This window comes from Anastrepha ludens, chromosome 3 (genome assembly GCF_028408465.1).
Source record: "Anastrepha ludens isolate Willacy chromosome 3, idAnaLude1.1, whole genome shotgun sequence".
In the NCBI taxonomy this organism is placed as follows: Eukaryota; Metazoa; Arthropoda; class Insecta; order Diptera; family Tephritidae; genus Anastrepha; species Anastrepha ludens.
In genome coordinates, this window is record NC_071499.1 from 85,124,677 (window position 1) to 85,142,621 (window position 17,945).

The following is a 17,945-nucleotide window of genomic DNA, read 5'->3' on the forward strand; positions in this document are numbered from 1 at the left end:
CAAAAAGAAAACAGGGAAAATGCAGACGTTCGGCAGGTGATCGGCTTAGGGCTGGCGCAGGATGCAGTGGTTGTCGTTATAAGGTAAGGGTGGCCTGGCGAATGTGGCGGTGGACAGATGTCGCCATGCAGTGCGCGAAATGAAATCGTAATGAGATTTCTGTGGCGGCGTAGGTACGTATAGACATACATACATACATACATACGCATACCTAGCAAGCAGTGAGTGCTGCGACCGGACAATGTTTTAAATTTTCCTATCCTCTTTTCCATGTTTTTCAACCATATTTTCATGCTTATTTTTCAAACGCTATAATGACAGCCAAACAAACACCAACAGTATTCATAATTGGATAAAGACGCGATTCTGTGCATTGTTGCGCAAGCAATGTATGGCACCGGCGGCGGTGTTACTAACCACTATCAAGTGTCTCTAAGCATTTTTCTTCGCGATTATAATTTTTTATTTAAATTTTCTCTTTTCGCTTCTGTCGTTAGAAAAATTCAAAAGGGCATTTAAGGTAAAATATGCTCCCACGGGGAATGAGCTTAGAGCCAAGCGATTGTGCTGCAAATGAAACAAATACATTTACAATAACAACAGCAAAGGCTGTAATAACAAAAATTACAACGAGTCTAAGGCACATAAATTCCTAGTGTTCAAGGGAGAATTCCACCAAAGTGGCTTAAAGTGGCCTTAAAGTGTCGCAAAGGTGTGGCGCGCGAGGTAATAATATTTAAATTAGAATGCAACGCATTCAAATGGCCAGAGAGTCAGCCAAGATGGACAAAATTCTAATAAAAGTGCGAAATAACTGTCCGGGAATAATTCAAAGTCTAATGAAATTGCAAATAAAATTTTGAATGCAAATGATTATGAGACACAATGGAAAAGTGTTCATATTTTTATACATATTTATGTAATATATGTAAATCAAAATGATCTCAGATGTTGGATAGTGAAAGCAACAAAATTATATGTGAAATATAACATAAACTTTTCTTGTAAGAAACGCCTAACTGAGCGTCTAAAAAATAACGAAAGTCGTTTTGCATTGCCTATTTAACCAGAGATGGTCATGGAATAGATGTGGCATTTGCTAAGCCTCACACGAAAACTTAGTTTTAGTTGTTCCAAAATCGACCGCAGCAGACGAGTGAGTTTATGCGAATTATAGTCCTCGAAAATTCTTCCTAAAAGCAACAGTTCAGTACGCGTCAGTACTTGCAGCAGAGCCAAACTCACCAGTTACAGGAGTGTAAAAAGAAAAAAACGCAAAAATACGTCCGCTAAATAAAAACAAAGTATATATATTTTTTAAATAATATTTTTTGTCCTAAAACTTCATACACTGACTATGGCAGAAACTTTCAAAAGTAAGAGTAGAATAAAACGCCCAGGTGTCTAATCTGTGATTGTCCAGCACTAAAGAGGAAACAAGGTTTGAGTGCAATGATCGAAATGGTAAGATTGAAAAACCCCTATTGCCCAAGCCCGTTGTCTGCACGGGCTGGCTCACAGGAGAGTAGGGATCTTTGCTGCAGATGGTATCACAAAGAGCCCAATTTGAATCAATACTCAATCCAAGCCAACTCAATCCAAACCCAACCTAAGTAACATCTGTATTCGTTGTAATTAGCCTTTAGTTTAATAACTAACAACAACTTGCCGCGTAGTCTAAAAAAGTGTATCCCCACTGATTTACCACAAAGGTCTAAAATCTGAGCTCACTGGGAGCTCTTACGTATACTGATTTAAATTTTAATAGGAAATGTAAAATAAAAACACGATTGAGTTTGGTGGATTGCAAAAGAAAAATATTTGAGTTAATTTTAAAGTCATAATTAAATACATATATTAGGGCGGGTCAATTCGCATGGAAATACTTTTTTCGGCACAGTTCCTCGCAGATTTATATTTCACATTATAAGACAGAATTTCCTTAAAGTACAGCGGCAAAGTCAGTTTGAAGCCCCTCAAATTTTCAGAGAAGCTACAATTGTGAACACATACTTAAGTCACTTCGTCTTCTTAGAATATCTTTCATTCTAAATTTTTCGCGTTAATTTTTTATAAAAATATGGTTCATTGTATAACAAAAATCTCATAAATCGAAGTTCTAAACTTCTACCGAAGCTCCGAAAACTTAGCAAATTTCCAAAAATTTAAATCAAAATTTTTTAATCAGAATTTTTAGAAGACTTTTGGGTATGCAGTTTTATAACTCATTCAATTTCAGTACAAACAAGTAAACGTTTAAAGTAAATTAAAAATACCGTTGGTTTTGACATTTTTTTTGGCACGCGATGTTGCCAATTTTCATTCATACAGGGTAGGCCAAATAAGACCTACTAATGTTAAACACAAATAACTTTTGCAATAATCATTTATTTTGGTTAATTGTTGTTATACATTGAATATATTTTATGGAAATTATATATGAAATATTACATAAGACAAATGTCCACCATTTTTCTCGATACAAAGATTGGCTCTTTTTAACGCGTTTTCGATTACACCACAAAATGTTTCTGATTGAAGGCTCAGTATTTCGTCTCGAATATTTTGCTTCAGCTGTCTAATAGTCTCTGGTTTATTAAGATACACTTTGTCTTTTAAATATCCCCATAAAAAGAAGTCGGCCGCAGTCAAATCTGGCGAACGAGGGGGCCAAGGGAATTCTGAATTTTTGGAAATCAGACGTTCGCCAAAAATTCCACGCAGCAGGTCCATAGTTTGCCTAGCAGTATGCGGAGTTGCTCCATCTTGTTGAAATCACAAATTAGAATACTATTCCGCCATTGGCCGCAAAAAGTTTTCAATCAATGTTCTGTAAGAAGCTCCTGTATAAAGCACATGGTTGGAAATATTTTATATGGAAAAAACTTCTCAACCATTTTAAGCTACAAATCAAATTATATGTAGCTCTTCAATATTGCAATAGTACTGAGTACTGCCCGCATGTTTTTTTATCAGTAAGTAACACTAAAACTTAAAAAAAAAACGAAAATTATGTTTAATATTCAACACCATTTTGTGGTTTTTTAAATAAAAAATGTAGGTGACAAATGCTCTTCATACCAAAAACTCAAAAACAAAATAAAAAAATTGCATCCATAGTACAAAGTTTCAAGCCGCGATCAAGGCCTTTTTTTTGTTTTTTTTTTAGTCAGGTGGTGTAAATCAAAATGTCTGAAACATCATCAAAGGTGCCGTCACACCAATGGTATTTGGGGCATGCTCTCACTAACACTATAACATTCCTCCGCCTCGGCTGATTTCCACCCTGGAACCGCGTTAGCATTTCTTCAAGGTGGGGCCGCGTTTATGTCTATTGACACAACAGGTTCCTGCGTCCAGGTTCCGCTATTCACTTCTCCCACTGGCTTCGGAAGCGGTTGTGGGGGGAGTTAAACATCTGAGAAAATGCAATAATCCGATACTCACAAACTATTGTCTTGTCTTCAGTACGGTACTGTTGTGAGTGTTTGGCTCAAGCATCTGTGTCTGTCATCGGTTTGTCTAAAACAGTTCATCTCCACTGTCCACCTGCTAGCAAAGTTACCAAAAACTTTGTAATCAACGAATAGGCTTTATATTTATAACGTTGTCTGGTTGTTTCCCCCCCCTTACTTTTCTCCTAAGAACTGTCGAGTTATGGCTTGGCTGGATTTAGCACATTGCATAAGAAATAATCTAGCTGGTCTTGCTACCTAATTAATTTAGTATCTTAATAGTGTTGAATACTTAGTCTATCTTTCTGCGTCTACTGCTGCTGCCGCTGTTGTTGCTGCAGTAGCAACTGTTGCTGTCGTTTCTGGGCTTTCCTTTCCCAGTCAATGCGGTTGAGCCTCATCACGACTGTAGCCGCGAACGTTTTTGCGGCGTCCCATTTAGTGATGGCCGAACACATATCCTGGACGAATCTTGCGTGAGATGGCGGGTGTTTGAATGCCTTCGCCAGTATTGCTCGTTCTTCACTGAAACGTCTGCAGTGAAAGGCCACATGTTCTGCGCTCTCGACTGTATTCGAGCAACTCGGGCAAAAAGGGCTGTCCGCCAGCTGGAAACGGTGTAGATATTCAAGGGCGATCAAGGCCTTAGAAAATCCAAACTAGTCAACTACTGTAAGGAGGAGATCAATTATCTAACATTGCTCTCATTTGGGTTCGAGGAAGTCGGAAATGAAATTATTGATGAGCTTGCCAGGAAGAGAACTGAATTGGTATCAGAGACCTCCTGCCTGGTCACCAACGACCCCCTGACAGTTGTTAAAGGGAAGACAACATATTTCTCAAGAAAGCGCAGAAGGGATGGAGTTCCATTTCTTCATGTACTATTTCGACAACCCACACAACCCGCGGAAAAGCTAGGTTTACCATTTAACCCCCACTGCAGAAGCTGTGGGAACTTTTCAGGGAAGGAGACTGTTAAGTACTTTCTATGTAAAAGTCCGGCCTTCGTAACTAGACGGTTAAGGTCACTGGGAGCTCTTTTCTTCAACAGCCTGGGGCACTGCACTAACCTAAGTCTAATCAATCTTCTTCATTAATCAACAGCTCTGACTGGCTGTAGATATTGTAGATATCTGCCCGCTAGAGGTCTCATAATGGTATCAAAATGGCGCTTTAGTACTACTTGGCAGTGCCAGAGTGGTACTGCAACCATTTCACCTACCTACCTACAAGGTAGTATAAAATTAATCTTTTTTTTCTGTTAAAAAATTTTTTATTAAATAAAAAAATGATTTTAAGAAAAGCAATCTTTACTTTGTCCTTTCTTATTTAGTTTTTGAATATCTTTGTTACTAAACAAAAAACCAAAATTTTAGTGATATGTAGAAGTCTTTATTTTGACGTTTACGCGCTCCATTGCTTGTCTGTTTGTAAACTCCATCTGCCTAGTTCTCAAGTGTCAAGTATGAATAACGAAATTGAAAAAATTATACATCTTCGAATAGGATAATTAGTTTTGCGCCACCTTGTAACTAAGTATATACTAATCTTCATTTTAAATTCATATTGAGTAAAGGTAGCTTCTTTTAAAATTTGGTGACTCGAAATAGACTTTGAACACTTTTCTTATAATCTTATGTAGAATCCGAATCTGCTAATAACCACGTCGAATACAAATGTATCCGCCCTAATATTATATATATAGTATACACATTTGGTGCGTACATTCTTTACTAGAAGTTTGGTCGAGCTTCTCCCCCAATTTATGGCGAATGTCTTGGTGTTGTTCTCAAAAGCGTTGTGGCTGAAATAATCACTTGCAAGAATCAACTCATTCAAGTCGAAGCTTGAAATCTTGTGCTCATCCTTCTAAGAATAGTTCAAGACGTTAGTTGGAAAATATGCCAAATCGGCTCATACGGCCAGCGACCACATATAGAAAAATTGTAAACCTACATAAAATCCAACCAATTTCAACGAATATGGTAAAGATGTTGAGAAGAAAATTTAAACGACATTGGACAACTTCCACGTTTATCGATCATCCGTTACTTATAGATTGTTTCCCTTATATGCGGTGTTTGTTATTGTTGCAGTACATTCCTTGAATATTTGCTCATTTTGTACTTTGATGACTAAAAATAGTAGTTTTATCAAATAGGAGAAAGTTGGTGCAGGCATTTCACGAGCTAAATTTAAATTGCCAATCTGAGCGACAGTCCGGCAGCATTGAAGGCGTTGTCATCCTTTTTAGTTAAGTCCTCATTGGTTTTTGAATGCATCAAGAAATTGAACTTGCTAGGAGTTCACAAACGCATCTGGCTCATATGCGCCCCAGGGCACGGGGTATAACTGGGAAAGAAGAGGGTTCATTGGCTAGAAAGACTGAGGTCTCATTATTAATAGGACACGAGCTCCTACTTGATGTAGGCAAACACACCATCAAGGACGAACTGAAGGGTTATGGCTAAGAAACGAGAGTAAGCACCAAATTTTACGGCTACGCCAGGTAGGAGGTTCAGGCAACTCATAAGGCTTCCTAAGAACAATGCTCACGGTCTTTCTCATAGGTCACTGCAGTTTGTGTAGCCATCTGCAAAGGATTAGGATATGGTCCACTGACTACTACCCCTTCCAGTACCCCTTCTTCTCGAATGCGACGCTATAGCGCGAAGACGGTTGAGACATCTCAGCCAGAAGGAAGGCACATACGCTTAGCCCAACTCAGCTCCATCTTAATTTTCTTCAGGAAACTGGGTTTTGATGACGTACTGTGATGTGTAGAGAGCACAAAATACCATGAAGTCGAAGTGCAAACCTCATTATTTTTCACATATTCTTTCAATAGATATAATACCATTATATCAGGGTATAAAGGACCAAACAATTCTGGCCACGCTCTCCAAACATTCTCCCACCAAAAATATCAAAAACATTTGTTTTCTACTCAAAAGATAAACAGGGAAACACCTTCTTTCTTTCTTCATAATGTAAAAATGTATATACACCCACGCTTTTAAATCATTTCAAATAGTTAGCTTCCTTTCGGTGGAGAAAAGCATGCTAGAAAATAAATTAGCATCCTTGTCATTAAAACTGTCAGCACAGCTGCAAATCTCATCAATGTTGCAACCTCCCAACCGTCACTCAAACCACAACAACGCTTGAACGCATCTTTCGATTACCAATGACTTCCTTCGCATCCTCCACACATTTTTTCGTAACAGGCAACAACCCCATAAAATCTTAAATACTCGTATTTTGAAGAACATTGACATTCCAGCGTCATCCTTGCAGTATAGCGGAGGGTAGTACACACAGCAACGAAGTATTCGTTATAATCGAGCAAAACACCACTTCACTCACTGCCTTCTCAACATTGCTAAACTCTCCTCGCCTCTTCATTCACTTTCATTAGTATGTCAGGCGAGCGAGTCCTTTCAACTCATTTATGAATCCTTTGTCTTTTCGCACTGCTCATACAATACACTCAGCCACGTCATGTTGGCATTTATTCATAACCTCAGCACATACATATGTACATGCATATGTGTTAGATTCCAGCGCACATTCATACATTACTTTTACAAGCATAGAAGTCAAATCAGTGACAACAGTTGCCGCGTCGATTTGCTGTTCAACCCAGTGTTTCAAAGTCATTTCGTATCCTTTATGTGTGGCTCATTTGTCAGCCCATTCGTTTGGATAATTGTCCTGCGATAAACAAAATTAGCAGCAATAAATGCGCGAAGCACAACAACAACGAAACAAAAACTCTGTACTATTGTACACCAAAGCCTAAAGTTTTTCTGTTAGCCGACAAAAACTATTCATTGTGGTGGCAGCTGCTTGAAGACATTCAACATTCTGGTCGCCAGCTTCTGAGCAACTACGCGCAGCTTATATTGTTGATGGCATTGTGGACGCCTCGCTGATGGGTAGCAATTATGACAAATGTGCAGCATATGCATACAAAGATATGCTATGCGCCTGAAGTGTGAATAGCAGGAGTGAGTTTGGTGACAATTTATGGCTTAATGTATGATTGGCTTTGTCAGGCAGCTTGGTAAGCTGAAAAGGGAGTCATTAACAAAACTAATGTAGTTTTACTTATTTTATGAGCTCAAAGGACGTGAGGTGATAAAGTAGACTCATATTTATGAGTTAAACTTCTTCGAATTTCGCGCTAAGGGCAAGAAAAATTAATGCATTAATTTGGATTAGGACGCCCGCTAATTAGACTAAAATCAAAACCATTTAAAAAAACGTTTGCGATATTAACAAATAAACATACAAGGGTTGCTTCACGCTATGTGTGATCAGCTATTATAATTCGATATTTTTATCGAAAAGTTTGGTATTTTGTAGCATAAACTTCCATATAATGTTTTCTTTTAGGAACTTCATTTATTCTCTTTTCAGTATGTTAAAATATTCATCCCGCTCAAAAAATTGATTTAACTCGTGGATTATCGAGACAAGAATGCATTGATTAACTTACTTCGACTTTAGGCATTGAAGTACCACTCTTAACCACAATGAAATGCTGGTACAACGAGTTCTCATGTGGCCGTCGATACAAGCAGGACGAATTTCATGAACACCGTCTGGAACTGGTTTTTCGGATTGTGCCAGAAACAATCGATGCTTTGCTTCTATTGATAACGCAAGAACCTCCTGTGACATACAACGTGTGTTCAAAAAATAAGGCGAATTTTCAAATATCGCGGACTACGTACACTGACTTTCAGTCATTATTTTTGTTTATTTTGGTACTCTCGTCTCGAAGGTATGTCCACGGTTTTAGTTTGTTTGTGAGAAGCATAAAAAAGAAAGTGTTTTGCGTGTTTGGCGATTTCCTGCTATCGAAAAAAATTTATCAAAGAAGTTGCATCAAAATTTGGGACAAAAATGGAATTAAGTGCACAAAAACACTTGAAGTGTTGGCAGTGGCACACCGTGAGAGTACTCTGAGTCAAAAAAAATGTTTACAAGTGGTACAAGTTTTTCATAGAAGGTCAAGAAGATGTGAATGACGACGCTCGCTTTGGACATCCCAGCACATCAACAACCGGCGAAAATGTTGCGAAAGTGAAGAGAATTGTTTTGGAGAATCGTCTAATCAGAATTCGAGAAATTGCTGAAGATGTCGGCATATTCGGCATTTCGGTTGGCTGATTATATGCAAGCTTTTTGGAAATTTTGGAAGCGTGTGGCAGTGAAGTTCGTTCCAAAATTGCTGAATTTTGACCAAAATCAACGTCGCATGAGCATCGCTCAGTAGTTGTTTAATGACGTCAACGATGATCAAGATTTGCTTAAAAAGGTCATAACTGGGGACGAATCATGGGTATTTGGTTATCACATCGAAACCAAACAACGATCGTCCCAATGGAAGAGTCCAGAAGAGACAAGACTAAAAAAAGCACGACAAGCTGTCGGTTGATCTGTCAACATCTAACTCTTTAGACATATCATCAAGGGTTCGACATGCGTCTTCATCCAATAATTGTGCCCCTTCACGATCTTTATCACTCACGTCGAAATTGCCACTTTGTAAAGGGTGGTTAAATTTCAAGGGCCGATATTGAATGTGAACCACACCTAATCGTCAAGTTCTTTTCTGCATTTCATTTGACATTTTTCAATTTCAAACTAACTAAATTTGAACCATGGAAAGATACACAATCAAGAAACGCGTTAAAGTTATTCGGGCTTATTATGAAAACGTTCAAATCAAAACGCATATCGCGCACATCGTGATTTTCTCGGTCAATTCAATCATCCAAATGTGTACAATCGGAAAAATTGTGCAAAAGTTTGAGCAAACCGGGTCTGTAGGAGATGTGAAAACACCAGTGCATGCTCGTACAGCTCGTACTGCAGAAAATATTGCTGCTGTTCGCGATAGTGTGGTTGAAGAGCCGTCCCCCTCAACTCGTCGTCGTGCCCAACAATTGCACCTCTCACGCTCGTCGTTGATGATAACGACTTGCATTTACACGCTTATAAGGTACAATTGACTCAAGAACTAAAGCCTCTTGACCATTTCAAACGTCGTCAATGGTCAGAATGGTGGCAGGAAATGGCAACAGTGAATGACCAATTTTCGAAAAAAATCATCTTAAGTAATGAGACACATTTTCACCTCAAGGGATTCGTCAATAAGCAGAATTGCCGCATTTGGGCGAATGATAATCTAAGAGTGATTGCCGAATAACCAATGCACCCAAAAAGAGAGACTGTTTGGTGCGATTTATGGGCCGGCGGCGTCATTGGGCCGTATTTTTTCCAAAATGAGGCCGGTCAGACAGTTACTGTTACTGTGAATAGTGGACGATATGCGGTTTCAACAGGACGGTGCCACTTGTCACACAGCTAAGGAAACAATGGCTCTTTTGCGCGAAAAATTTGATGGCCGAATAATCTCACGTCGCGGTGATGTTAATTGGCCGCCAAGATCATGTGATTTGACACCGTTGGACTTCTTTCTTTGGGGTTATTTGAAAGAAAAGGTGTACATCGATAAGCCAGTAACAATTCAATAGCTAAAGGATGAGATAATTCGGCACATTAACGGCATAGAACCTCAATTATGCCTCAACGTCATCGAAAATTGGGACCATCGGATGGAGGTGTACCGCCGAGGCCGCAGCGGCTATTTGGCCTATATTTTGTTCTATACGTAATTGAGCTATACCAATATTATCAAAATAAAGAGAAATGACAATAATTTTTTAAAAAAATTGTATTTTATTCAAAATCAGCACCGGCCCTTGAAACTTAACCACCCTTTATATTACTAGAGCGAACACAAAAATAATATCAGCAGCGACATCTCTTTTCGAAAACAGAAACTTATTCCCATACCCAAAATATTTGAGGGGGACTACTTACAATGAGTTAAAACAGGAATTGTTGAATAAATAAATATTTTTTGAGAAAAATTAAAATTCATCTTATTTTTCTAACACACCTCGTATCGTGAGATAGAGACATCTTTGGGCATTGAGCATGCTTTCAATATTGCATGAACATTTGGTCGTCAAGATGAGTTGTACTCGTTGGCTACCGCATAATTTGACAATTGCCCAAAAAAGCACTCGTGTCGATTGGTGTACGGAAATGTTGAAAAAATTCAGCCGCGGTGCTTCAAAGTATGGCTATGAAATCCTAATAGGTGAGGAATCATTGATCTAAGTGTATGAGCCGTTAACATAGCAGCAATCGGCAGTATGGGAGTTCCAAGACGAGTTTGATTCGACAAAAGTGATTTTCGGAAGAAGTACCTAACCCAAAAGGTCGCCTAATTTTTGGGACAAGGTTGCAATTATACCACTAGAGAAACTTAAAAGAGTTAGTGCTGAATGGTACACAACCAGAAATTTCAAAAACAAAAAAACCGAAGACGAATCATCCTTCAGCAAGGCAATGTGAACCATCACATATCGGCTCACATAAGCGAGTTTTTGAGCACTCATACGATCGAATTAATGCGTCGTATGCCTTAGAGCCCTGATTTGACACCTAATTATTTTGTTTTTGTTCACAAGCATCAAATATAAAATGCGAGGCCAACGTTTTTCAATGTCTGAAGAATCTGTTGACGCCTCTAAAGAGCTCGTTTTGGAGGTATTCACTTCTGAATTGCAAAAGTGCTTCGAAAATTGATTCAAGCGAACGCTGAGGTGAATTTACATCCATGGAGAACAGTTTGAAAAACAAAAAAACATTTTCGTTATTATATTTCTGTATTTCCGTTTAAACGGTCTTTTTTGAAATTATCAATTTCCGATACTATTTCTCATTTCCTACTTTAATCTAAACCTCACTTAGGTAAGTACATCCTACCACAAAGCTATGAAATGTTTACTAAAACAGGCTGCTCACATCCGGCCATATATTAGATTAAAGCTGGCCTAGTCGATCCAGCTACTGGCCAAAACTATGCAAAAACCAAATTGATATGCAGCAGCTGTAGTAATTGGCTTGTATATTGAGTTTTAATGAAAGTGGCAGCAGTGGGGTGCTAAGTGGCAGCAACAACTAAAACATAAACAAAATGGGTAAATGTAAGCATACAAATACTGCTGCTACTTTATTGCGAAGGCTGTGCGACGTCAGGATATACGAAGGATTATCACACTTGATTGGCTACCACGATATGATTATTTTGTTGTGGTGCAATGGCATCAAAGACTTAACGAAAATGGAAATGAAAATTTTGTTTAGCTTATTTTCATTACTAGGTCACAAGCGTTAAGCGGCCAAGCTGCTTATGAAAGAGTGCCAAGAAATTGTTAAGATTATCGAACGTTGAATACTCCCATAAGCCAAGAGCGTATTTAGCATGAAACCCAAACGCGTGTTGCCAATACTAAATTAGCAAGCAGGCAGGGAGATGCGTGACTACCAAAGCGCATAAATTTAAGTGCTCGGCAAACATGAGCTAGAGGATTTCTTGTAAACGAATTTGAAATATGGAGAGCAAACAGAAGTACTCAGAAATGTCTTTAAAGGCTTTAAGATTTCGAAAAAAAATATTTTGTTTAACTCTGCCGAATATTACATTTGTCACTGAAGGGATATGCCTGTCGGCATTACGTTATACGCACACACACACACACTGCTACTGCTCAGGAAAGGGTGCCATTTTAACCGGAAATTAACTAATTTTGCGCTTCATTACATCAAATGTGAGCACGCAAATGTGACAAATATCAGCAATTAGCAGCGTAGAAGAAAGACCCAAGTGCTGTAGCGCGAAGAGAAGCTGTTATATTCGCATATGTAGCAGTACCTACATGTCTACATAACATGTGAACATAGTTACATAATAAAATTTGGCGATGTATACGGAAAAGTTTTGTAAACATAAAGTAAATCTTGATGAGTTCAGCTTCAATTGGACTCATTCGCCTTGAAAATTTGTTTTGAACGAACTTTAATAGATTGGAAAAATTATTATAAATCTATAAAAATATAAAGACAAACGGGTAAACACAGAGGGAAACACTTGAAGGAAATAAAAAAAATCCTACAAATGTCCTCTATAAGACATTTGAAAAATATTCTTTGAAATTGTTATCTTTCAATATCCTTGAATACTATGTTGTTCATTAAGTTTTGCGGTTCGATAAGAAAATTACAATTTTATGGTTTGAAATACACTTTATTATTCCGAAAAACTTATTGAACAACCTAGTATTTCAATACTATCTCTATTGTAAGACAGAAAAAACATAAAAATTGTAAATTTATATCTGCCTTCATGTGTGCATTCATTTTTTTTTTGTGAGTTTAAAATAATTGCTGTATATACACATGGCGACAAAACGGTAGCATCTCAACAGTTTGACCAGTTTTGACTTTTTTTCTTTTTTTTCTTTTTTTTTTAATATTCATTACTTGTTTTCAAAATAACTATAGCTCATTGTCTAACAAAACTAAATCCAATATTTAAGCTTTATACAAAAACTAGAAAATTTAACAAACTTTTCGTCACAATCCCAGAGTTTCAAGAAAACATTTTGGTACTCAATGTATATTTAGTATGATAAAGTGCAATTTTGGAGTTGCTGGAAAGACTCATGGATTTTTTTAATTTTTTTTTTTTTGCCGAAGGTGTTTTGTACTTTCCTCCAAATAAAAAAATAATTTGTACATACTATAATATATGTAAAGCAGTGGTCGCCAACCCGTCGATCGCGAGCTACCGGTAGCTCGCAAAGGCAATTCTGGTAGCTCGCGCTGCTCACGTTGCAAAAAATCCAAAAGTCTGAAAATCATACCAGTATTAGCAAATTTCAGAAATTTTCATAATAAATAGATAAACAACGGCAACACTGCGGTAAGCGATTTCGCGCCGACAAACACGACGCGAAGTCACGTCTCCGTTCTAGGATCGGCTGGAACCGATAGCGTGTTCGAGAATTTTTTGGCTTTATATAATATATACGCAATGCACGTCGACATTGCGCTCAGTTTAATACTGAACGGCATTATCAACGTTCTGCGTGTAGCGGTTGGGTTAGAGTTCGGAACATTATGGCAAGCAGTAGTAAGAAGGCGAAGACATACCATTTCCATTCGGAATGGGAAGAACAATACTTCTTCACAGAAGTTAAAGGCAAAAGTGTTTGTTTGTTATGTAATACATATGTGTCAGTTCCTAAAAAAGGAAATATTCAGAGGCATCATAAAACTGTACATTCGAATTTTGAGAAGGCATTCCCGTTAAATTCTGCCACCAGAAAAGAAAAACTGAAACATTTAAAAATCCAGTTAATTGGACAACAGTCAATATTTTTGAAAACAATCGACAAAAATAAGGCTGCAACTGAAGCATCTTATCGTGTTTCCCAGATAATTGCACAAAAGAAAAAACCTTATGAAGACGGGGAAATCATAAAACAAGCATTTTTGGAAGCTGCAGATTCTTTATTCGCCAACTTTAGAAATAAAGACGAAATAGTGTCTGCTATAAAATCTATGCAACTTTCTGCTAATACAGTGATGAGGCGAGTAGAAGTAATGAGCAATGATATTTTTTTACAGTTAAGAAGTGACTTAGATAACTGTATGTAGATGTAGTTGACACCTCACAGATGGCCATATTTGTCAGGATGGCTTTTAGTGATTTTACAATTAAAGAAGATCTTTTGAAGTTTATTCCACTCAAAGGACATACTACTGGGCTAGAGCTGTTTTCTCATTTAAAAAATCTCATCTCTTCTGAGAAAATTCCAATATCAAAAATGGTAGGCCTGACAACTGACGGTGCTCCAGCTATGGTGGGTTGTGATAAGGGGCTCGTGGCGCTATGCCATAAGGATGAAAGTTTTCCACAATTTCTTAGTTACCACTGTATTATACATCAGCAAGCATTATGTGCAAATTTTCTAAACTTGAACAACGTTATGAAACTGGTGGTGAAAATTGTGAACAAGATTAGAGCTCAAGCGTTACAAAGAAGATTATTTAAAACCTTGGCTGATGAAATTGACTGTCAATACGGAGAGCTACTTCTTCACTCTGAAGTGCGATGGTTAAGCAGAGGACGAGTGCTCAAACGTTTCAATGATGTCCTGCCTGCTATACTCCAATTTTTCAAAGAACGCGATGAACCGATTCCTGAACTGGGAAATTCGACTTGGCTCAGAGATTTTGGTTTTCTTGTGGACATTACAGAGAAATTAAATGAGCTTAACTTGCTATCTATTGCTAATCTATTAGAGCCCTATGACAGTAAATATCATATGGAAATAGTTTCAAACTTGAAGGAAAACTTCAAAAATCGTTTCAGGGATTTCAGCAAAATTTCTTTAGTGACGCAATTTGTTGTTTCACCCTTCATGGGCATTGATATACAACAGTTTGCAACTTGTGTTATGAACAACTTTGGCGAAGACATTGCTGTGACAGAAATGGAACTGATTGCTTTTCAAAGTGACTTGACTTTAAAATCTTTAGGTTCAAATACAAAATGTATATGGACTTTAGTAAGTAAAGATATGTAAGTATTCAGTTTCATGTCGTGTTGCGTTGAAAGTGAAAGCGTTATTCAGTTCAACTTATTTGTGTGAATCTTCTTTTTCCAATATGAAATTTATTTAAAAAAATACCGCAATCGGCTTACAGATATACATTTGGATAACTGTATTCGAATGACTGTATCAAATTATACTGCAAATATCAAAAAAATTATCGATGAGTCAGAATGTCAACCTTCTCATTAAATATGCTCTTTTTATCTGCCCATATTCTATTTATATAACAATGTACTTTTACTGTTTTGTTGTTTTTTTAAGTCGCCTTAGATTTACCATTATGACTGCAAAAAATTTTGCTACGATTGATAGGTGTGAACATGGATGTAGTTATGCATAAGTATAAGCACTATAAGTCATAAGTTTATTATATATAGAACGTATATTAGTAAAATAAATACATGTATTGTATGTCGAATATAACTGTGTATTATTTAATTTATGTTGGCTTGTGCAAGTAGCTCGCTGTTTATTTCGAAATCTTGAAAGTAGCTCAACACATTGAAAAGGTTGGCGACCACTGATGTAAAGGGTTAGCGTGGTCGTGGTGGTCATTTGCCTGATGTTATTTTCCACTATTATCGGCATACCTTCCTTTTTATAATGAAATAAACATCCAAACATTTATATTAAAAATAACATTTTTCTTTCAAAATAACACTTCTTATTAAAAAACCCTTTATAACTACTATTCAGACAGAAACTTACTTGGATCGGCATTTTTTTTAATTTAATCTATTAATTACCGTTTTCTTAATTTTTCAATTATTTTTCATTTATACAATATTTATTTCCTTATCCAGCCATTATTACCAATATTTAATACCACAAATACTCCACCCACTGGAGCACTTAAAGCCTTCAAGTGGCTTCTCAAATTACCACTCATATTTGGAAAAAAAATCAAGTTACCCTCCTGCTGAACAAAACAATAATGAGGCCTCAGTACATGTCAATGGAATATGAAAAAAGCACAATCGGCAGTCCTTCACATCCGCTCCGTTGCATATGAATGACAAGCCGAGTGCTTCCGCTTCGTATAAAAGTGCGCATACAGAGCATTACGCCGCATGCATAGCAGTGGGCGGCACGCCAAAGCGCAACGCAATTCAAACGCTCAAGCATCGCGAATTGCGAAACGCAAAAAGTACGCAGGCAGCCCCTTCGAGGGCACTTGCTGCTCAGCTAAGCGTGAAACAGTAAAAAAGCGCAATGAAAAAATATTTGATTTTGCTCCTCTGATGCACACAAAGAAGTTGCAACATCTGCTGATTCGCTGAAAACATTGAAACTCAGCGAAAGCCAATTTGCGTGCTTTTTAGTGGAAAATTATAATAGAATTGTACACTCGGCGATTGTGTATAATTTACCTGGAATATACACGGGAATCAATATGGCTTTTGATGGAAATAGTAATTAGTAAATGAAATAAATGAACTAAGAAAATATAAGTAGAAATTGTAAAAACTGACGTGCGTAAGCAATTTATCAGTATATATTTAACATATAAGTTGTAGTCCACTGGCGTTATAAAAATGATTTTGATGGTGCCATCCTTTTAATGAGTTAGTGCGTTGGAAGTTACATCCCTATCGTGAAATCATGGTGACATTCGGTTGAGTGGAAGCGAAGTTATTGCGTCTAAAGTGTCAGTATGTTTGAGTCATCGGTACAAAAATGAGTTTCGAACAGAGAGCCAATATCAAATTTTGTTTCAAAATCGGTAAACCGTGCACCGAAACGTTTGAATTGATGAAACAAGTTTATAACGATGAAATCATCGTTGATATTCATGGAATCGGAGTTGAATATCCCCAAAAACATCGATTTATCGCATTTTAACTGATCATTTGGGCTTACGAAAGGTCTGTGCACGTTTCATTCCTCACGAGTTAACAGAGGACCAAAAATTGCTCAGAATTCAACATTCGAAAGACCAGCTTAAAGAGCCGAGAGAAGACGATAACTTCCTTCACAACATTGTGACTGGTGATGAAACGTAGTGTTTCCAACATGAACCTGAAACTAAGCGTCAAAGCGCCGAATGGAAGATCCCAGACGAGCCACCAGCCAAAAACTCGCGTTTGGGGAAGCCAAAAATCAAATCGATGCTCATTTGCTTTTACGATTCCAAGGGAATTGTCCACAAGTAGTCCGTGCCAACGGGCCGAACCTTCAATGCAATTTTCTATTTTAGCGTTTTGAAGCGTTTGTTGCACCTCATTCGTCGAATTCGCGAAGGAGGAAGCTGACGCTTATTGCATGATAATGCACCATCTCATCGATCCACTCTTGTGACTGATTTTTTCACTAGAAATCGCATTTTAACCATCAATCACTCAGCGTATTCGCCTGATGTGGCTCTCTGTGAGTTCTACCTATTCGAAAAACTGCATTTGGCTATGAAAGCAAAACATTTTGCGTCTGTTGAGGATATCCAAAAGGATTGTATCGACATCCGGAAGGACATTCCGGTCAATGACCTGAAACACTCTTTCGAAAGCTTTTAGATCGCGCAAAACAGTGTATCGAGGCCAGAGAGGACTATTTTGAATAAATAAACTCGAAATTATCAGAACAAAGCCCCTGTCCCTTCTATTTTAGCTGAGTATTGTTAATTTCGGACTTCACTTGTACCTTCGCGTTCACCGACTTCGCTAAAGCACTCTGTCCGCTAGAGGTATTCCCAGCAAAATAATTAACATTATCAAAAGCATGTAACACGGGTCATTTTTCCGAGTTATGCATGACGGACAGTTAAACGAGTTTTTTCGACAGTATCTGGCGTGAAACTGGATTCCGCACTCTCCTATTACTTTTCATAACAGCTGCGGACATAGTTTTAGAGTTTAGCTTTCAGCAGTTGTGGCATCAACTGGAAGATGACTGAAAAACTAGGCAGCTTGTCAAATGCTGACGTCATTGTTTTTTTTAGTAATAT

At 37.6% G+C, this 17,945-nt stretch overlaps 1 protein-coding gene across 1 annotated transcript in view; it reads left to right on the forward strand.

Moving 5' to 3' along the window:
• Positions 1–662: 662 nt before the first annotated feature.
• Positions 663–17,945, forward strand: part of LOC128858332 (carboxylic ester hydrolase) — a 63,603-nt gene continuing 46,320 nt past the window's right edge. The window contains exon 1 of the mRNA XM_054094508.1: positions 663–726. The gene's annotated coding sequence lies outside the window, so the exon portion shown is untranslated. The remainder of the gene's footprint in view (positions 727–17,945) is intronic.